Here is a 15043-nt window from a genome sequence, read left to right as displayed (position 1 = left end):
GTCATGACCTGTTTAGGCTGCTATAACAAACTCCAATAACTGTAGCTTGTAGACAACAGAAATATATTTCTCACCGTTCTGGAGGCTGGAAGTCAAAGCGCAGAGAGCCAGCATGGCCGGGCAGGGCCTGTTCCGAGCTGCAGGCTTCTTGTACCCGCTCACGGTGCAATGAGCTAAGGAGCTCTCAGGGACCTCCAACACGAACACTGATCCCATTCACAGGAGCTTCATCCTCAAGACCTACTCACCTTCCAAAGGCCCTACCTTCTCATACCAAGTACCTTGAGGGGTTCCTATATTTTAACATATGAATTTGAGGAGACAAAATTGTAAGGTATCTCACTGAGGAAGAAAGAGAAACAGAGCCACAAAGGTGGGCAAGAAAGTTTTATTGAAGCGTTCCCGGGCGAGGTCCGCTGGTCCAAGTGGCAGGGGCCAGGGAAGTCGCGCTGTTACAGCTGCCCAGGAGAGTTTTATAGGGGAGGTTGAGGAACAAAGAGAGGAGGTACTTGATTCTGCATAACAAAGAGGGGAGGTATTTAATTGGTGGTTCCCATTTCTCCTTGGGCGGTCCATTTCCCCAGTCATGTGACTCCCCGGAGCCCACTGACCTTACAAAAATCATTCAGACCACAGCATTTTCTATATTCAGACCGAGCTATGTTTTTCCTTTTAGCATGCCTTGTCATTTTTTTATGAAAGCCAGGCATGATGTATCAGATAATATAAACAGAGGTGAAAAGACTTTAGTGTGAGTTTTTATGTTAATCTAATTTGGAGTTAAACTATTTAATGTTAGGTGTAGCTAGCTGTAGGTACCAGAGTCTCTAAATTCTTCTAGTGTCCTTGTTTCTATCTCCACTGTTACCTTTGGGCTTTCTTACGAGCTCCTCCTTAAGCAGTCTGTGCCTAGCTGTTCTTTCTGCTCTAGCACACTGCTGTTATACTGGAGTCCTCTAGATGTGGTGGTGAGGTATGACGGAGCAGAAGCATTCTATAATGGTATGATTAACTTTGTCAGTCAAGGGGCTGTGCTCCTGGGCGGTAACTTTTATAAATGTTTCCCAGCATTTCCCCTCCTTTGGTGAGATAAGAGGGCTGGAGGGGGCTGGAGCTGGGTACATGTCCTTTCCCCTCGGTGTCATAAGGCTCTGGTAAAATCTTTCTCCTTGGGGAGTAGGCCTTTGTTATACAGAACGCTTTGGGCATTTTCAAAAGATTGCTTTCCCCTTTCCCCTGCTAGAGTCACCAGGGTTTCTTTGTTAGCTCTTGTTATGAAAATCAAATTCCTAAAAGTAAAACACACGATTGGGTTCACGGGGGGGGGGGGGGGGGGGGGGGGGGGGGGGGGGGGGGACGGGCCAGGGTTAACACTAAAACTGAAGCCTCTGGGACATTCTCACTTCCATGCTATTCCATATTCAGTCTCCGTCAACTCACTGAAATTATAATTTAAGTGTTCCTTGTAGTTTGAGGCTCCGGCAGGTTCTGCACCATGTAAACAGGTCTTAGCTCTCTTGATTTGCCATTGTCTCCAGATCTGAGGGTAGTAATTTTCACTGAGACCTCAGTTCTCTAAAGGGCCCAAGAAAGGTCTTGATTTTTAGTGTGCTCAGCTCTTTTCTTGTTCTAAAAACAGGAGTAACAACTTCTAAGCTATTTTAATGTTTGCAGTTACAATCAGATGTCCAGGGCATTTACTTTGGATCTACATTCAGTTCGCAAGCAAACTATAAGCCAAGTTTGAAAGCGAAATAAAGACATTTTTAGATGAGGATAGACTCAGAAAAGTCCAATAATTGAAGAGTTCTTTAATGAAATGATATTAAAAATGCAGAAACAAATAAAATTTTGGAAGCCTTTGGCTGTAGAAAATAAATGGTTCATCGTAGGAGGCAAGAGGTAGGAAATCTCAGGATGAGAGCTGAAAAGCCACTGGTCCATGGTGGAGCACAAGGTTCAAGGGGTCTCCTGGAAAAGGCTGTGAAGGAAGTAGACTCCATACAGACATGACTGATGGACTAGATCATTTGAGAATGTAGTAAGGACACACCATTCCCTTGTCAACAAGAGAAAAGAAAGGCAATTAAAAACTCTGGTGCAAGGCTGGGAACTGTATACGCAAGTCATGGTTGACTTGGAGTTCTAGCAATAACCTGCAAAACCATCCGGCAACAACATATCTTAAAATGATTATTTTAGATGTGTGGCTGAACTGGCAAGAAAATAAGGAAAATCTTTAGAGGCCAATTATAGAACTAACACATGAATCCAATGAAGCAAGTGAGCCCTGAAGCTGCTGACTACCCAAAGGGCATCTCCCTTACCCTGTTACCCAAATGTTCGCTTGTTACAATTGCCCAGAGAAAGGAGACTAAGGAATGTCGCCTGTCCACAAAACGTCCCCCACCTGACAAGGTGAAGAGTTGGACACAAAAGTTCCTGTAGATCTGGGACATTTTCAGTGAAATAGAGAATCAGAAAACAAAACAAAACAAAAACAACCTGAAATCTACCCTACAAAAGGAGACACCAAAGACAACTTTCTGTCATTCCCTTGTCTCTGGAGAAAGAGAAAAAGAAACCTCTCTTCACAATTCGCAGCTCAGCACTGGCTTTTACATGGATCAGAGGTGTGAGCCCATGCTGTCTGTGCACATATTCTAAAAACAAGCAAAGTAAATAATAAATAAACTGAGAAGTTAGTTTAAAGTGATTCCAGAATGTATCATGCCTCCAGGCAGGATCAAACACAATCTTTTTCAGAGAAGCTGTCCTTAATGTAGACCTGCAAAAATTCCTACTGTCCTACTGATAATTTCCAAGGAATTCAACTCACAGTAAAAACAAAACAAACTAAAACATAAAGACAAAGCACACAAGGAAAAAGACATCATGAGTGATAAAATAAGCCAACATGACAAAGAGCAGAACTAGACTTCAAAAGACTTCAGAGGTTGTTTTTATTAGCTACAAAATACAGGGGTAGGCAAAAGTAGGTTTACAGTTGTTAGTACACAAAATAGAATTTATTCTTGTATTATTATATATTAATTACTGTATGATTTGCCATACAAACAGCTGTAAGCCTACTTTTGCCCACCCCTATATAAATAAGAATGTTTAAAATGGTGGTAAAAATCAGACAGAATGCAAACAGTATGAATTAGGACCAATAGTAATAGCAATGGCCAGAATGAGGATAAGAGAAAGAATCTATTAGAACTTATATAAGTGGAGGGGAAAAAAATGCCCTGGTTTGTTACTTGATTGTGAACTGAGAGAACAACTATTCTACTAAAGGTCTATAAACTTTGGGCCCAGGAATTTTTGCCATGAGACATGCCAAGTTAAGTTTAATGGGAGGGTTGGTGGTTAGCAGTGGAAAGAGTAAGGGAAACACCTAGTCATAGCGTGTGCAGAAGAATAGGGTTTGGTTCGAGCCGACTCTCCAGGGGACTGCCCGGGCCATCAGCATGGTCTACTTTTCTATTCTGGGGCCCCTTCCATGGATGCAGTGGCAAGTCCTTGGCTGCAGCTCCAACATGTCACTGACTGATGGCACCACCAACTTGCCAATCTCATTGCTCCCCAGGTTGCTCTTCAGACCCACACTGCCAACTCAGCTTTGATTCAGACTCCTCAAGTTCAACAACGTTCGCAAGTTCTCATCATGTTTCCTGTCTCAGTGACATAGCCTCCTCCAGTTATTCAAGTCAGAAAGTTGAATTATCTTGTTTCCTCCCCTCTCCCTTCCATTACTCCTACAAAGATAAATCACCCAAATCTTATCAACTATATCCCCCCTTAAAGAAGAGATGTAAAAATCAAACATGCCTTTCTTTTGCATTGTCACTGATACACGTTTGGTCACAGCCCCACTGAGGTTTCTGTGCCTCCAGCCAGGATCCCTCAGTGCACTTGCACCTTGGCTACCTGCAGAGATGTTCTCTGAGGCTAATCGAGCTTGTGTTGTGGTCTCTGGCTTGGGCCAGCCCCTTCCAAGGCTTGGTAAGACCCTGGTGGTATGTTCATATGGCCACATATTTTGTAAGATTTGCATAGGTGAGATGCTTTGATAAATCACAATTGGTTAAGACTTATCTCCCCACTCCAACTCCCCCTCTGTCTCACCTCCTCTGGTGTCAGGTGGTAGCGGGGACCCAGCCAAGGAAAGTTGGGCTGGAATTGCACTTGGTTGGAGTCTAGCAGGATATACATATACAGTTTACAGTTACGTCCACACGGAAGTTATTGTATATTGTTCTCATATAGAAATAACTTCTAGAAATATTATTATTCATCTTTGTGCATCATGACATAAAGCCATCAAAGGCAAATTGGATAATTAGAGTCTGATTCAAAGAGTGTTTATATTAGTAACTGTACAAGAAAATTTTATATTATGCCATGTCAAAAAGCTATGGATCATAATATGTGAAATAAATCTTTAGAGCTTTTCTTACATTTGACAAACTTAAAATTTACATAAGTCTGGCTTATTTGGCTTAGCATAATATTCTCCAGGTCCCTCCACATCATCTCAAAGGGTAAGAAATCTTTCTTTTTTTACAGTTGCCTAGTATTCCATTGCGCATATGTACCACAGCTTTTTATCTACTCATCCACCGATGGACACTTGGGCTGTTTCCAGATCTTAGCTATTGTAAATAGTGCTGATAAGAAAATCGGGGTGCATATATTCTTTCTGGTTAGTGTTTCAGGCTTCTTAGGATATATTTCTAAAAGTGGGATCACTGAGTCAAATGGCAGTTCTATTTTAATTTTTTTTAGGAAACAACATATTGTTTTAAAGACAAGTATCACATGATTTCACTTATTTGTGGAATATAATGAACAAAGTAAACAGACAAACAAAATCTATCTAGAGACATGGAAGTAGGGAACAGACTAACAATCCTCAGAGGGAAGGGGGATGGGAAGAAATAAACCAAAGAACTGACATGCATATATGCACAACCAATGGACACAGACCACAGTGTGGTGAAGGCAGGATGGGGAACAGGAGCAGGGAAGAAGTGTCAATGGGGGAAAACAAGAGGGACATGTGTAATACTTTCAAGAAGAAAGATAATTTTTTAAAATTTACATGCGACTACCAATAAATTGTCAAGGTAAAATAAACTTCTAAACTCTTAATAATAAATAAAATTTCCATTAACCATGCTAGAGGTGAAACTACATTATCTTTCTGTTCTGTCAATAGGAAGTAATAGAATAAAATTACTGTCACATCAAGTGGTGAAGAAAGGAAAATGTCTACAAACACAGGAGAAAATGGTTTACAAAAGTATGTTGACAAAAAGTTAATAAAATATATTCTTTTTCTGGATTTAGTGATTTTTCTCAGCATTTTTAAATTTTCAGTTTGTTGTGCTTCTTTTCGCATTCTAAACAAATATTCACTTTTGTGACTAATTTTTTATTTTAATTTCTACTACCTCTTTTTTTTTTCCAGATAGAGCAGGAGGGAGAGAGGGAGGAAGAGAGAGAGAGAAATATCAATGTGAGAGAGACACATCGAGACCCACACAACCCCAACCGGGGCTGGGGACAAACCGCAACCGAGGTACATGCCCTTAGTGGGAACCAAACTCGGGACTCTATTATGGTCCACAGGCCGATGCTCTAACCACTGAGCAAAACTGGCCAGGGCTACTACCTCTTTCTTAAGGAAGAAATCCCCAAGTTATATATACATCAGTCCCCACAAAACCTGGATACACCATTGTTGTCAGCGATCATTCTTCCAAGAAAAAAAATCCAAGTTTCTTAGCCTAATATCTAATGACCTCATGAAGTACAAGATTCCCAGATACTGGGGAATTTTGCTTCAACTTGTATGGATGTTGAGAAAAATGTGTTGCCCCATTAGGCACTTTTATCAAGAATCACATGACAATATTTCCCCTTACTTCCATTCTAACCCTCATACTACTTTGTTCTGCCAATAAATAAATAAATAAATAAATAAATAAATAAATAAATAAATAAATATGGGTGGGGCTTTGGAGACCAAGCAGTGGGCTCTGGGGACAAGCTTTGAGTCTTGGAAAACACTGACAGTCTTGGAAGACATTGCAGTTGAAGGCTTGCAGAAAAGTAAAGAAATCTAATTGGAAGCTGAAGGAAGGGGACTTATGAAGTGGTAGAAAACTTAGCAACACTGTTGCCTAAGGTTATACAGAAAATAAGAAATATTCCCAATGAACAGGTAATCTATTTTAGGAGATTTCCAAGCAAATTGTCAAAGGTGCCACTTGTTTCTTTCTTGTGGCTCATAGTAAAATGTGAGAGAGATAAATTGAGGAAAAGACCTTGAAACACAAAGGAACCAGGACTGGCTGAAAACCCCCAGCTCCTCCCAATGGCAAATGATGACTTTAAAATTCAGAAATAGCTTCTGAGCACAGTCCAAATCCAGAGCACCATCAAGAAATGTGGTGTAGCCTGGCCGGTGTGGCTCAGTGGATTGAGCATCATCCCATGGACTGAGAGGTCCCGGTTTGATTCCTGGTCAGGCACATGCCCCGGTTGTGGGCTTGATCTCCAGTAGGGGGCGTGCAGGGGGCAGCTCATTGATGTCTCTCCCACATAAATGTTTCTATCTCTTTCTTTTCCTCTTTCTCTAAAATAAAACATTTTTTTTTTTTAAAGAAATGTGGTGTAAAGAGGAAGCTGAAGGTAGGAATGTGAAATATCTAAAGACCTCAAAAGGATGAAGAGTAATGCCTCAGTACTGTTCAGTCAGACAAAAGCCCTCTAAAGAGATGAGGAGTATGACACAGATTCTCTCAATCAAATGATAGTGCTTACCTTATCAGAAAGAGATCTGTGGCTGTTACTATTTATCTGATGAAAGGTATTTTAAGAAGATAAACATGAGACCAACGTATTTCATAAAAGATACTTGTGGAAATAGCTATACATGTAGATATAGACACAGATCTCTACTGAAGGGGATAGAGATGGTAAGGAATGAAAAGTGCTACTTCTCATGAAAAAGGAGTGAAGACTCCGAATGAAGAGCCTTAGTGGTGGAGCCAGAGCCTGGAGACCTAATCAAAGAACTGTTAACACTTGCCTGCCTGCATTTCAGAATTTCTATGGACCATATTCTTCTGTGCCTGTCATTTTCCCATTTTTGAATTTCTACCTAGAACAATGGTCCTCTGCCTGTTCCACCTTTTTTTGGCTGGGTGTGTGGGAGGCAGATAACTTTATCTTTTTTATTCCACATGTCTATAGATCAAGAGTGACTGTAGTCAATGAGCTGCACTTAAAGAATTATATTCCAGGAGTCTCATAGATACCTGGAGCTGGTTTAGATGATGACATTTTAGATTTGAAGTTGATGCTGAAATGAGATTATACTTTCCAGGATGTTGGGAGAGGGTAAGTGTATATTTCATGTGGGAAAAACATAAACCCTTGGGAAGCAGAAGTGTGGGATAGGCAACCTCTGAGATACCTCCCGATGATTCTGCCTCTTAGTGTTCATATCTTTGTATAACTCCTCCCCTTAAGTGTGAACTGAATTTCTCAATCCACCTCCAACAATATAATATGGCAGAAGTGATGGGTGGACTCCCTCATTCTCAAATCTATTGGGGGAAATCCGTTCTCATGACATCAGACAGTCCTGTGAAGAAACCATGCTGCGGGGAACAAAGCCCAGGCGACCAAGTGAGGGAGCCCAGAAGTGGACTCCATGCTCCCATCAAGACTTCTAATGAGACCTGAGCCCCAGTGACAGCATGACTGAAACTTCACGAAGACTTTGAGTCTAAGGCACCCAGCTAAGCCATGCTCAAATTCCCTACCTATAGAAACTATACAATTAAAAAACATAATTGTTGTTTTTAACCTCTAAATTGAGGGTGATTTGTTGGATGGCAATAGAACATTAATATAGATACCTTAAAATTGGTAAGGCTGTCTGTTCTGGCACACCCAGTATTGAGCTGTACCACAAACAAATACGAGGACGAAGCACAGGATGAAAAGTCTACTGCATCCCTTCCTCGCCACACACATGGGCATGCACACACCTGCACGCACACACACCCTCACTCACGCTGTCCAGATACCCAGAGAGGCGCGAATCCTGCTCCTGTCCATGTAATCCAGAGCGGAGGTAGGTTACTTGGAGAGTATGGCTGGGCATGTGAACATGGTCTGGGGACAGTGAGTCAAGAAACACCTTGCTGCGGGACAAATGAAGAGGAAGTGTAACTTGTCCTGTCACTAGAGGAAGGGAGAGAGAGAGAGGAAAAAAGTAGGGAAGGGAGTGTTGTGAAGGCCACAGCAATCCACAGTGGTGGTAAAATGCATTGGTGGGATTTTAAGAAACACTTTCTAAAAGATTCCATACATCACATTCATTACATTGGTATAATCATCTTCTAGGTCACTGTCAGTAAAAAGGTAAAAAGTAGAGCATTGAAACTAACCAAGATGTCTTGTTCCTAAAAACATATTTCTGCGCAAGAATTCCATTGGATAACGCTGCCTCTGGGGATAGCAAAGTCAGTCAAGGAGAAGTGACTTGGGAGAACATTTGCTCTTCTTCACTCATGGGAGAAGTAAGGAACTGGAGGCTCGGAGTGCTGACGTGGTATGCCCAAATCCTCCCCGCTCTGAGGGGCAGAGAGAACGAGAGCTTCCCAAGCTCCTTGGCTGACTCACCTTCCACAGGACCACTAGATCAGGATCACTGATTTGTGAGAAAAAAATTTTTTAGCAGAAAAGGGAACATTAGGAAACCAGTTGATAAAAATGAATCAAGCAGTCCTGGCTGGTGTGGTTCAGTGGTTAGAGGGTTGACCTGAACCCTGAAGGGCCATGGGTTTGATGACCTGTCAAGGGCACATACCTGGGTTATAGGTTATGTCCCTTGTCCTGATCAGGGTGTATGCAGGAGGCAACCAACTGATGATTCTCTCTCACGTGGATGTTTCTCTCTCTCTCTCTCTCTCTCTCTCTCTCTCTCCCAACCCGCTCCCTTCCACTCTCTCTAAAAGTCAATGGAAAAAGTATCCTCAGGTGAGGATTAACAACAACAACAACAACAAAAAACTAACAATAAAAATGGAGCAAGCAGAGTTACTGCTTAGGGTAGGAAGAGGAAAAAGTAATTTCCAGAATCATGACAGTAGAAATAGAAGATATTAAAACTCAATTTTACTATCCTATTGATTTCAAGGAAGAATATAGCAGCAGGATGGGTTTCCCCAGAGACTCTGGAATTCAGGCTGTGCGGTGATCAGTATAAAGTAACCCACAAAGAAAATATTCATTTTGCACAAATTAGAAAAAAACTGATTTCACAGCAATCTGTTAAAGGAACAGACTAAAACTTAGCATTAGTTGCCACTCAGTACAATTATTGGCCTTCTGGAAATTGAATGCCAATGATTGATACAGCAAAGCCTCAAATGGAATGTACTCAGGGCACTTAATGCCTTCTGTGACTTTGCTCATCACTTCAAGGAGGTGGTCGGCACATCCCAAGCAAACGGCTCTTGGAGTAGCACCTTCTGAATTAGTCTGAGTTGGGTTATTATTTGTAAATTGCCTAGATGTTTGCCAACGCACGTGTGTGTGAGAGATCACTGAGGACAAGGTGGAGCTTTGGAAGAGAAGAGAAGCTCTCTCTGCTACTCAGTAGCAGACAAATCTCAAATCTGAGGGATTTGGTATTTTACCAGCAGTGTTGCTAAACTGCCAGATTGCTGAGCCACGGATTAGCGTCATGTTTCGTCTTTTGTTTGTTTTTGTTTTTTAATTCATTTTTGAGGCACGAAACAAGTCTTGGCATGGTTACAAACTAAACAAACAAACAAAACAATGGAAAGTCCAGAAAAATTTCCCGAGGAGCGTCTTTGTGTGAGAGCCTGCCGGTTGCTCAGGTAGGTGACTGGGTCCCAAGTGGTCCCAGCGCCTGTACTACTGGCGTCACCCACCAGACAAGACTCCGCAATGCCGCCTGCTCCGCCCAGTCTGTCTGACGGATGACAGTGAGCTTCTGCAGAGAATGGGCAAGGGACCAGAGCCAGCCACTGGAATATTCTGGAAGCACATGTTTGCCCCATAGGGTCAAAAGACACACAAATGCTCGCAAAATATATCAACCATCCTCCCATTTTGAGCCCAAAATGTTCATTTACTATTCGGTGTGGCATTGTTTTCATGATGAGAGCCCCGACACCATGCTGAAAAGAGAAAGAATGTTCTGGGTAGGACTATAACAATAAGGAAAATTTTAACAGAAACATAAAACCTTAAAACTCCTATTAATATGGTGGCTAGTGAGGTCAGGAGAAGAGGGAAAGGAATGAGGAGAATTTGCTTGGTGCTCCATGCAGATAATAATCTCATCTGGGAAAAGTCTAGGGTATATTTCTTTCTTTTGTAAAAAAAAAAAAATTAAAAAAAAAATTGAATAGGGGCTCAAATAAGATTCTAAACAGAATTCGTTTGACAGCTTTTGCAGTAGGCAAAGTACTTCAATTAATCAGAAAGGCAAAACTGTGTGTGTACATATACAAAACGCAGATGTGCAGAAATACCATCCTGGGCTGGCCCGGAGCCAGGTAAACATGTGACCTAAAAACCTCCCTAATCTCACTGTGAAGTCTGGAAAAGTGATTAACTATCTCAGTGCGAGTGTTACTGCTCCGCGCCCCCCAGGGAATTGGGGGAGAGAAAGGAAGGCTCTTATATCCTAATTAAAAGTCCAAGCTTTTGCCCCATGGAATGCAAAACGTCTTTGGATACAGGAAACTGTTCTTTATCCAGCTACACTCATAAAGCTGTCAATAAGCTGAGCAAGTGGCCTTGATGGTGTGAAAAAAACCACCTCTTTTAAAGCGCTGCTGCTAATAAAAATCTTTTCTGTTCAATGAAGTCCAACAAATCATCGAGGATCATATAAATAGCAAATTTAACAGCAAATTAGCAAGGCTTATAAAATATATGACCACTTAGGCAGCAAGGAAAGTAGAAAAATCAAGGTTGGAGAATTGCTAAATTATGGTTAAAAGATTTTTTTTTTCCTTTTTATACTTTTCATTGAAAGGCTTTAAAAATGTATTTTGAATGACTAAACTGCCTTTAAAAGGAGCTATAATTAAACTAGCGGCGTTTGTGAGGGTCAGGGCCTCTCACACTTGATAAGCACCAGAAAATGAGCAATGATTTGCACGCCATGCGGAATGTGTGCAGAGGTTCAGGCCTGTCCACGTCCGGCACACGGCCTCCCTCGTTAGCCTGTGACGGGTGCTAGACTTGTCCAGGCTCGCCTCTGCCGTTACGAAAAAAAAAAAAAAGATCACATCCTCTCTACAACAGTCTAATGCTTTCAGAGAAATAAAATAGCTACTTCTCTATATAAAATTGACAACCATTTAAAGAATTTCTGACAATGCTAGGACCCAAATTCTACTTTGAAAGAGTCATTAATACCTTTACCAGGACTTTAGCCTGCACATTCTCCATTGATTTCTTTGCCCTGTTGTGGGGATTGTCATTAGCCCTACAACACGGGTAGGGTCGTTACCAGACTGGCACATTCCTGACTTTGCCTTGAAGGTTATGTCAGCTCTTCATTACAACTGAATTCTCAGACCTGATAACTTTGCAATAAAAAGCCCTTTTCACCAAACCTTGGCACACCATCTTTGCTGGTCTCTGAATCATTTCTAGGAAAATTGGAATGGGTAAAAAGAAGTCAACACTTCTGAAGTTCCTACTTTAAATAAGTATGAGAAGAGTCGATGTGTTTAAGATGATTTCTTGATTGGTTATTTTAAGCTATGTCTGTGCTTCCTGATCTTTTCTTTCTAAGGATGCTTTTCAAGAACATTCGGAAGGACGACAACTGAAAATAAACATCTCTTTCCTTTACTTCACGCTTCCTACCTTTAAAGAGAAAGAAAGAAAAGAGTATCAGACACAAAAAGGTGCGAAGGAAACGTGCCGTCTTCTCCCGCACTGAGCCAAGAGAAGAGGATTCGGGGTTCTCTGCCCTGAAGTGAGGCTGCGCACAGCCGCGATGGAGACAGAGGGGAGGTGGCTGTCCCTGGCTTTAGAGCAGAAATACAATGTGATACTCCGATGTGATACTCCAATGTGAGCCACATATGTGCTTTCGAAGAATCTAGTAGTCCAAGCTTTTGCCCCAAAAGGAAGCTGGTAAAATGAATTGTAAAGGTACCTTTTATAGAACCCAACATAGCCACAGTATTATCATAGCAGCACGTGATTAGTCCTTAAACATCATGACTGAGATATTCTACTTTATCTTTGTACTAAGGCTTCAAAGTCCTGTGTGTAATTTATGCTGACAGTACATTTCAACTTGGACTTGCCGCGTTCCGAGTGTTGAGTAGCCACACGTACGTAGGGGGTTCCGCACTGGGGAGTGTGGGTATCTTTACAGGACAAGTGCAACTGCTCTGAACAGAACTGGGGACATTAGGCTTCTGGAAACATCTCCCGAATGCAGTGATACATGTTTCTGAATGGACCCAGCTGCTCAGAATGGACATGGCTGCTATCTACTGATAATTTAGGTCTCACCTCAAAACTAAGCTTCACTGAGAGGCCTCCCCTGATCATCGAATCCACTGCACCCACTTCCAGTCACCTTCAGAGCCCTGTTTCATGTGCTTCATATCAATCATCACTCTTGATTTAATGTGTTTATTTATTTATTTTGTGGTTTTTTTTGGTATGTGCCCCTCGTGGGAACCGAACCTGGGACTCTTTGGTCCGCAGGCCAACGCTCCAACCACTGAGCCAACTGGCCAGGGCCTGTTTATTTATTTATTTGTTTATGTGTTTGCTGTCTTTCTTGCTTGCAAGAATATAAACTTCAAGGAAGTAAAAATCATGTCCATTTTGCTTACTTCTCTATTCCCAGTCCCTACCACAGAGTTGAACACATAAGATGGACCTCAGATATTTGTTTAATGAAAGTAATACAGTGATACAGGCATTCAAATATGTTAAGAAAAAATTTCTGTTTTTTTATGTTTCCTCTGTCTTCAAACACTTTATTGTGCCTGTGACTCTTCCTCTCCAACAGTAAATTATATTACCTTTACCCTCAACTTTTTCATGACTTGAGCCTTCAAAGAAGCTGAGACACCCATTCATTCACTCTGAAATGCAAAGGACTGACAAAGTGAACCGCCTCCAGGCTTTTGTAGTTGAGACAAAGAACAAAATCAGTGATTTTCCGGTCCTGGTATTTCCAAACAATGTAAGGTGACGTTCTCAGTTCCACGGTCATTTCATTTTTCTATTAATTTTTTTACACTGGGCTCTCCGAGTACATAGTCACCTTGCCTCATTCTAATGGGGATCACACAAACGACTTCTGAGACAGGCTGCCGAACCGGAGCCTCGGTGATAACACTTCTGACCAGCTGAGCTGGGGAGCCTGAGGTCTGCACGGCTTCCTTAATGACCTGCAAGTGTGTCTGCCTACATGCAGACAGCCCTGGTTCGGGGGATAGGGGAAGTGGAAGTACAAAGTATTTTAATATTACTTACGGGGTTATTGAGGAAAAACATGTCAAGCTTGGAGCCGTGGTGGAATAGCTATCCATAAATGTTAATAAGCATTTAGGAAACATGAAATGAAGTGAGAGACTAGCTTGAGGCCACAGATCAGACATGGGTAACCTATAACCACACCTGCACGTGGAAAGCCCCCAGCTGATAGAAACGAGAGATCTTGGGTCCTGAAACCGGCGCAGACCAAGGGCGACACTATACGGTGGTACAGGCACAGAAAGCAGCAGGGACATAAATATGAATCATCAAGTATTTAATGACTCAGAACCCAGACATTAGGCTTGGGTGGCATAACTTTTTGAGCAGCAAAATCACCTTGGTAACAAACTGTTTGTGTGTCCCGGTGTGGCTAGTCCAGCAGCAGAGAATGGAAGTCTGGGATTTCCTTTGTTCACGTCTCTTCAGACCTGGAAGTCTGCGCCATCAGCCACCATCGCCACCAGCCTGGGTGCGCTCTCATGAAGCCCAGAAGGGGGCAACGGAGGGCCCTACTCATCAGGATGCATTCTTTCTCCAGGCCGGTTTCGTATCATTGCTGATTCTGAGTGATGAGTACAAATGAAAAGGTTCTCTGACCTTCTCGTCTAAATCCATCATTTTTCTTCCACAATCCAACACTAAGACAGTGGAATTGAATATTTAGAGTAATAAAGCATTTTCATATTAACAGTAACAAAATATCAAACCCATCTGAAAAGAGACATGAGCAATACATGAAGCTTTTGGCTTCTTCCTAGATCTAAAAATGGGATTATATTAGAAGGCATGGGCTCCTACTAGACAAGCAGCTAAAATGAGCCCCGTTCCAATTAAAGCCTATTCTGAGCTTTTGCCATTGGGCACCTCAAAACAAAGCTTTTGGTTCCTTCACTCTGGCTTTGTTCTCACGAACTTTAGTCCTTTTCTAGGCTGATGACCACTACAGGAAAACCCCCCTCTGAGAGCACCTTCTGCCCAAAGTCATGGAGGAGGTCTCACTCTGGCCTCGTGGGGAAAACTGTATCCTGAGAGTAAGGGTCAGTGCTGGTTGCCTAGGCCACCCGGTGGTGCAGCTGGGACTGAGCTCAGACCCCTGGAGACGGCTGCCCACAAACTGCTCCGGAAGCAGTGGTTGCTGACAACACAGGTCCTTCCCTTGCTTCTAGCAGAGTGGAAGGTTGGAGTCTCATTGAACCACCACCCGTGTGCCCAGGGGTCGTCTACTTTCCTTACCAGAACCACATCACCGGTGTTGTATTCGCCACTTTTCCACAAAGAATATAAAACCACTCCTCGCCCAAGACATTACAGACTGACTGTGGGCAGATTGAATAAGGACTCCCCCCTCCAACTCTGCCCTGAAAAATATTCACATCCCAATCCCTCGAACCTGGAACCTCATGTGGCAAAAAGAACTTTGCAGGTGTGGTCAGTGATTTTGAGATGAGGAGATGATCCT

This window comes from Molossus molossus, unplaced genomic scaffold (genome assembly GCF_014108415.1).
Source record: "Molossus molossus isolate mMolMol1 unplaced genomic scaffold, mMolMol1.p scaffold_m16_p_19, whole genome shotgun sequence".
In the NCBI taxonomy this organism is placed as follows: Eukaryota; Metazoa; Chordata; class Mammalia; order Chiroptera; family Molossidae; genus Molossus; species Molossus molossus.
Note: the sequence above shows the minus strand (reverse complement) of the source record.